Source organism: Arachis hypogaea, chromosome 14, assembly GCF_003086295.3.
Source record: "Arachis hypogaea cultivar Tifrunner chromosome 14, arahy.Tifrunner.gnm2.J5K5, whole genome shotgun sequence".
NCBI classification, from domain to species: Eukaryota; Viridiplantae; Streptophyta; class Magnoliopsida; order Fabales; family Fabaceae; genus Arachis; species Arachis hypogaea.
Genome location: NC_092049.1, coordinates 79,080,649 through 79,086,648, shown reverse-complemented (window position 1 = coordinate 79,086,648; position 6,000 = coordinate 79,080,649). Strand labels below are relative to the sequence as shown.

General features: G+C 41.2%; 1 non-coding gene across 1 annotated transcript; it reads right to left on the bottom strand.

The window, feature by feature from the left end:
• Positions 1 to 756: 756 nt before the first annotated feature.
• LOC112745152 (small nucleolar RNA R71) lies at positions 757 to 862 on the bottom strand. The gene has a single exon (XR_003173095.1). It is a non-coding gene; the product is annotated as a small nucleolar RNA R71 (small nucleolar RNA).
• Positions 863 to 6,000: the final 5,138 nt, after the last annotated feature.

Here is a 6,000-nt window from a genome sequence, read left to right as displayed (position 1 = left end):
AAATTCTCTGTGACATATTCTAAATTGATAGGCAGATTTTCGGTGAGTTAAGAACTATACTTACAACGTAACTATTTTAATAATTTTTAATTCACCAACTTCTGTGCTCCGTCAATTTTTGGCACGTGCAGTGCAATGAGTGCAAAGTTTTAATTAGATTAGTTTGCATTCTTTTATTTTTTTCTATGAGCTGCATGTTTTTTTCGTCAAATGACGCGTTCACTACCTGACCCCAACTTGCCATATTCGATCCTGAAATTGAAAGGACTATTTCACGATAAGGCGAGCTAAGCGTCGGTTAGTCCTCTCTGAAGACGAATCTAAAACGTCAGTTGAGGAAGAAACCAGCCCCCGTTCTACTAATTCGGTTGTTTTACGAGCCGGAGACATGGCAGCTAGGAGAGTTACCATCCAGGAGGAAGGAGCTCCTGATTTACAATGCAACCGTTTCAAGCGCATCATCCAGCGGTAGCTACAGATTTTGAAATAAAGACCGCACTGCTAAATTTGATGTCCAAGTTTCATGGCTTACCTGCTCAAGAGCCCATCAAGCACTTGAGAGATTTCCAGGCAGCCTGTTCCACTGTCAGGCGTGATGGTACTGATGAAACTTCAATTTTGCTGAAAGCTTTCCAATTTTCTCTTGAGGGAAAGGCAAGAGAGTGGTACTACACTCAACCTCTAGCAAATGTATCCAACTGGGATACACTCAGAAAGGAGTTTTTGGAGAAATTCTTTCCATCTGAAGTTATTGATAAACTGAGGAAGGATATTTCCACTATTGTTCAGGATGACAATGAGTTCTCTTTGAATACTGGGAGCGCTTCAATAATCTTCTGGAAGCATGCCCCCACCATAGGATTAATAAGATGGTGTTACTCAGCTATATCACACAGGGTATGAGGCCCCAAGATAAGACCACATTGGAAAGTGCCAGCAATGGGTCTATGAAGAAGTACAAGACCACTGATGAAGCATGGCAATTGATCAGTGATTTAGCTGAATGTACTAGGAACCACAGGCAAAAGCAAGGCCGTTCAAAAGCCGTTGCAGAAGTATCCTCTAACAGAGAGACTGCGGCTCGAGCTCAGAGTATATGTGAGATGACCAACTTGCTGAAGCAGATGCAATTGAATCAACAACAAGCTCAGCAAGCTCAACCCCTCAACCACAGCAAAACTAATAACTAGTCCCACAGAGAGTTTGTAGAATCTGTGCTGATTATAGCCATTATACTGATGAATGCCCGCAGCTCTAACAAGAAGACAACATGGTGGCATCCACTCATAACTTCTATGACCGCCCCAACCAAGGGTACAATCAAAGTGGAAATAATAACCATGGATGGCAGGACAATTCTAACCAAAATTGGAGGGACAACAATAACAGAGGAGGCAGAGATAATTAGGGAAATCAGAGGTGGAATAATAACAACAACAGGCAGCAGAATCAACCTTACAAAGCACCTCACCTGAGGCAAAACCAAGGACCACAGCACAATCAACAGCAGACCTCTCAATTCACTCATTCTTCTTCATCTCCTAATGAAGAGTTACTACAATCTTTTGAGCGAAGACAACAGACCATGGAAAATAACATCATGAATAGTATTAATGCCAGTTTGAACGGTCTGACCTCTACTTTGCAAGCTCTTGTCTCACAGATTGGAGCAACGTAAAATTCCAGTAACCAACCTTTAAGCTCCACTGGAATCCCCTCTCAACCATTACCCAATCCAAAGGGAGGCATTAATGCCATCACCCTAAGGTCCGGAACCACTCTGCAGGAGAGGAACCAGGAGGAACCAAGCCCACCAGAACACGCCTCAGCTGAAGAGGTGGTAGAAATAGAAGATGTTGAGGAGGAAGAGGACATAGAGGACATAGCTGGAGAAGAAATAGCTCAACCACAAAAGAAAGCACCAAAAGGCGCAGACACTACAGAAAACACTACTCCTATTCCATTTCCACAACTTGCAAGGAAGCCCAGGAAGAAGCTGGAACCCGATCCTAAAATGGTAGAAATATTCAAAAAGGTCGAGGTAACTGTTCCTCTTTTTGATGTTATTCAGCAAGTACCTAAATATGCAAAGTTTCTAAAAGATTTGTGTATTCATAAAGACAAAATTAATGAATTAGAAACTATTCCTTTAGGTAGTTCCATATCTGCTTTAATGGGAGGATTACCTGAAAAATGTAGTGATCCAGGTCCTTGTATAGTTAGCTGTACTATTAGTGGTGTAGTAATTTATGATTGCATGTGTGATTTAGGAGCATGTGTTAGTATAATGCCTTTGTCTATATATGATATTTTGAGGCTCCCTCCCTTAGAAAGGTCGGCAGCTCGTTTTTTGTTAGCAGATAAAAGCATTATTACAGTGGCTGGAGTTGCTGAAGATGTTTTGGTGAACATTAAAGCGCTTATATTTCCCACTGATTTTTATATCTTGGAGATGCCCCATAATGATTCAGATAAGCCATCATCAATCCTACTTGGAAGACCATTCCTGAAGACATCAAAATTCAAATTGGATGCTTTTTCAGGAACATACTCCTTTGAAATAGATGGCCGTATAGTAATTTTCAATCTGAATGGAGTCATTGACAACCCTCCAGAAGATCGTTTTATCTTCCAGTTTGATGTCATAGATGAAAGTGTAGCTGAAGTTCACAAGGAAGAGTTAGAAGAGAGGCACACTGGACAAGGTCCAAATGTGGGGACCCTTTTAACTGACAATGAGGGCACTTCGTCATTTTCACAAGCTCCAGATAATCCAGAGCCTGCCCATGATCAGAAGTTAGAATTAAAACCCCTCCCTCCGCATCTCAAATATGCTTATCTTGAAGATGAGCAGAAGTTTCCAGTTATTATTGGAAGGGAACTTACTTCTCAACAAGAAGAGCAGTTACTTGATGTGCTGAGAAAGCATAAGAAGGCAATTGGGTGGAGTTTGGCAGACATAGTAGGAATCAACCCTCAAGTATGTGAGCACAGAATATTTTTAGAAGAGGGAGCAAGACCTGTCCGTCAACCCCAAAGAAGATTGAATCCCACCATCTTGGAAGTTGTCAAAAAGGAAGTGACCAGACTATTGGAAGCAGGTATCATATATCCTATTTCAGACAGTGAATGGGTAAGCCTAGTACAAGTGGTGCCCAAGAAGTCTGGAGTCACTACAGTGAAGAACGAGCATGGAGAGCTCATAGCGACTAGAGTTCAGAATGCTTGGAGAGTCTGCATTGATTACAGGCGTCTCAACCAAGCTACCCGTAAGGATTACTACCTACTTTCATTCATTGATCAAATGTTGGATTGCCTGTCAGGTAAATCACATTATTGATTTTTAGATGGTTACACAGGTTATTTCCAGATTCATATAGCTCCTGAGGATCAGGAAAAGACTACTTTTACATGTCCTTTTGGGACTTATGCTTACAAGAGAATGCCCTTCGGCTTGTGCAATGCATCAGCTACTTTCCAAAGGTGCATGATGAGTCTTTTCTCTGACCTTATTGAGGATTGTATGGAAGTTTTTATGGACGATTTTAGCGTTTATGGTGATTCTTTTAGCCTTTTCTTGGATGGATTATCTAGAGTGTTAGATAGATGTGTTAATACAAACCTTGTATTAAATTTTAAAAAATGTCACTTTATGGTAAAACAAGGGATTGTATTGGGACATGTGGTATCTAATAATGGCATTTCTGTAGACCCCGCAAAGGTGAATGTTATTTCTAGTTTACCTTACCCCTCTTCTGTGAGGGAAGTTCATTCGTTCCTTGGCCATGCAGGTTTTTACAGGAGATTTATTAAGGACTTTAGTAAGGTAGCACTTCCCTTATCCAGATTACTGCAGAAGGATATTGAGTTCGAGTTCAGTGAGGATTGCAAACAAGCGTTTGATAAGCTGAAGACTGCTCTGACTCAAGCTCCAATTGTGAGAGGACCAGACTGGAGCCAGCCATTTGAAATCATGTGCGATGCTTCCAACCATGCAGTAGGAGCAGCGCTGGCTCAGCGTGAAGGTAAGGATCCCTTTGTTGTTGCTTATGCGTCGAAGACTTTAGACACTACCCAGTCCAATTATACTACCACTGAGAAAGAGCTTCTTGCTATTGTTTTTGCTCTGGATAAATTCCGAGCTTATTTACTTGGTACTAAAGTAGTAGTGTATTCGGACCATGCAGCTTTAAAGTACCTACTAGCTAAAAAGGAGTCCAAACCAAGACTTATACGTTGGATACTACTGTTACAAGAATTTGATTTAGAAATAAAGGATAGGAGTGGTAATCAGAATTTAGTGGCAGACCACCTGAGTCGCCTTGAGCATATTAAGGATGATTCTACTCCTATAGATGATAATTTTCCTTTTGATAACCTGCAAGCAGTATCTGAGGTAGTCCCTTGGTATGCACCTGTAGCTAATTATTTAGTTAGCCGCACATTTCCTCCAAAATTTTCTAAGCATCAAAGAGACAAGCTGAAAAGCGAGTCTAAATATTATATATGGGATGACCCGTATTTATGGAGATGTGGCGCTGACCAAGTAATTAGACGTTGTGTGCCTCAATCAGAATTCCAGTCCATTTTAGAGGCCTGTCACTCATCTGAGAGTGGAGGACATTTTGGCCCTCAAAGAACAGCTAGAAAGATCTTAGATTGTGGATTCTGGTGGCCTACTCTTTTTAGAGACGCTGCTGAGTTTTGTAAATCTTGTCTCCCATGCCAGAAATTTGGTAATATATCCAGAAGGGATGAGATGCCTCAACAAATTATGCTTTTCTATGAAATTTTTGATGTTTGGGGTATTGACTTCATGGGTCCATTTCCAAATTCTAATGGATATTTTTATATATTGTTAGCTGTGGATTATGTTTCCAAATGGGTGGAAGCAATTCCTACCCGTACTAATGATGCTAACACTGTTGTTTCCTTTGTGAGAAACCATATTATATGTCGCTTCGGATCACCACGAGCAATCGTGAGCGATCAAGGCACCCATTTTTGTGACAGGAAACTAACAGGATTAATGAAGAAACATGGGATAATTCATAAAGTTGCAACAGCTTACCATCCCCAAACTAATGGGCAAGCCGAGTTGTCAAACAGAGAAATTAAGCATATCTTACAAAAGATAGTAAAGCCTCATAGAAAAGACTGGAGCACCAGGCTACAAGATGCACTCTGGGCATATAGAACAGCGTATAAGACACCCATTGGGATGAGTCCTTTCCGCTTAGTTTATAGAAAAGCTTGTCATCTCCCAGTTGAAGTAGAGCACAGAGCCTTTTCGGCAGTTAAGGAGTGCAAGATGGGAATTGAGAAAGCCAGAGCTGAAAGGAAGTTGCAACTGCAGGAACTAGAGAGCCTTCGCCTAGAAGCTTATGAGAACTCAAGAATATACAAGGAGAAGATGAAGGCTGTACATGATCAGCACATCAAGAAGAAAGAGTTCCAACCTGGGGATTTCGTCCTCCTTTACAAATCTCGATTAAGGCTCATGCCAGGTAAGTTGAGATCACGATGGGAAGGTCCATACAGAGTAGAAAAGGCCGAACCGTACGGAGTTTATCACCTAAGCCATCCTTCAAGCTCTGAACTTATTAAAGTTAATGGACAACGCCTGAAGCTATACCATGGCGAGAAGATGCAGAGAAACAAGGAGCTTGAGATCTTCCTCTTGGAAGATCCCCACATAGCAGAAGATTGAGCTAGTGGAGCGTCCAACTTACGGACGTTAAAGCAAAGTGCTAGGTGGGAGACAACCCACCATGGTATGATTTTTTTTTCTTTATTTTTAGTTTCTCCTATTCAATAACTCTTCTCTTTATTAGTACTTTTGTGCATCTGCATTTACATGTTTCTATTTTTGAAAAAAAAAAAATTTTGCTAAGCAACGCGATCGCATCAGCGACGCGTCCGCGTCGCAAGGAGAGTAAAGAAAAATAAAAATGAACAAAGAGTCACGCTGGAGCGTGGCTAGAGGCGTGCCAATGGCAC